The 1,695-nt window shown below is 49.9% G+C and overlaps 1 non-coding gene across 1 annotated transcript; it reads left to right on the forward strand.

Annotated features, from left to right (window-relative positions):
* Positions 1-1,086: 1,086 nt before the first annotated feature.
* On the forward strand, positions 1,087-1,158 carry Trnaw-cca (transfer RNA tryptophan (anticodon CCA)). Its single transcript has one exon. It is a non-coding gene; the product is annotated as a tRNA-Trp (tRNA).
* Positions 1,159-1,695: the final 537 nt, after the last annotated feature.

Below are 1,695 nucleotides of genomic sequence, written 5' to 3' on the forward strand. Positions count from 1 at the left end.
ATTCGGAGCGGGTCCGTCTGTTGCTAAAGTCAGATGGGGCATAGACATTGATAATACGGACGTCGGCGAGCGTAAGCACTGTTCCTCTCGCCGAAAGTAGAAACTCGACGCCCATGACTTTGATACAACTCGACATCTGAGACTTTGATACCCTCTTTGGTTAGGACTGCAGTGCCCAGTTCGTGCGCGTTACCAGGATGGATATAAGCGTTATAAGTCCCCAAGAAGCGGAGACACGATTCCGTTACCTCCTGTAACAAGGCTGCCCGTAGCATGCCACTGAGAAGCTCATATTTAAGATCGCTGCTGATTTTGTAAATGTTGATTGTCGGTATTCGATATACCTGTTGACGGTTCACTTTGCACAACTCCGCGACACATTCTGTGGCTCGACTCGCCGTTCTTTCTCCAAGCCGTCGGCTTCCTCACTGGCACCTCCGCGCATTGCGCTACCCATGCTACCCTGGTTGTTGTCCACGTCCTGTGAGGCTGTCGATTTGGCCGTCGTTCCTGCATCCTGATTGTCAAACCCAACATCATTAGCCCAATTCAATAGATTGTGCATAGGTGCGGCGCAGTACATGTTAGAAACTTCTCGATCTAGACCACCATGGGGTTTGGGTTGTCGGGTCGTACCCACATCCATGGGGGTCGTACCACTGTCTTCAACATTACAGTGATACGGGGAGGGGGAGGGGCAGGCAGCGATACGTTGTTTCTTGCGCTTCTTTTGGCGGTGCCGAGACTTCTGTCTTTCCTCCGTGTCTGATGGTTGAGACTGTCCCACACTTGTTGTTCCGGAATCCCCCCTTGTCCAGTGCATCACGTCAGTGACCACGACCATCTCTTGCGTTCGTGTAGGATCTACATGCGCTGAGACATTGTGACTTGGGGCTTCTGCCACCGGTCTCACTGATTGATCGACCACCGGCCCGTCCTACAGCGCAGCCATCTTCTGTGGTGCTTCGGGAGGTCCTTGTGCAACGGGGAGTGGTGCCCCAGTTCCTCGCGCAGCCACGAGACATGTGAGGGACTATGCTGAGATCGCTGCGAGTCGAGGTTATCTCTCTCACCGGCAACAGCGCCGACTCCGTGGCGCAACGGTAGCGCGTCTGACTCCAGATCAGAAGGTTGCGTGTTCATATCACGTCGGAGTCACAATGAAATTTTCGTTTACGAAAGCCATAGGCGATAAAGTCAGTTGAATCAGATACGAAACGATTACAGAGAACGGACGAACAGATACTGCTTGAAAATGATTGCTAGTGCAATTTTCGAATTCTGACGTTAAGGTGAAGGCGCCGACTTGCACTTTCTCCAGGCGCGAAGCGTCTAGTAGTTTTGTTATTTATATCGGTTAACGCTAATATCTGAGAGATAATGATCATGCAATATTCTGCTCGATTAGACGTCTTTAGGTTGTGCATAATCTTTTCCACTAAGTTAACTGGATAGAAAGATTGAGAAAGGTGATATAGCTCAGTCAGTTGCGGGCCAGCCGCCAAGCGTGACGGACGTGTGGCGGAGCCGAAGGTCTGGCTGCAGTAAACAATGGCTCAGTAGCTGCCTGTGGGGTTAGTGGTGCTGCTCAGCCGCATTTCTTGTTGCAATTATATTAATGAAGATATACAATGAATAGTATGAATTATCTTAGGAAAGATACAATATGTATCTGAAAACGAAAAGTCTTACGTA

Source organism: Schistocerca serialis, chromosome 4, assembly GCF_023864345.2.
Source record: "Schistocerca serialis cubense isolate TAMUIC-IGC-003099 chromosome 4, iqSchSeri2.2, whole genome shotgun sequence".
Taxonomy (NCBI): domain Eukaryota; kingdom Metazoa; phylum Arthropoda; class Insecta; order Orthoptera; family Acrididae; genus Schistocerca; species Schistocerca serialis.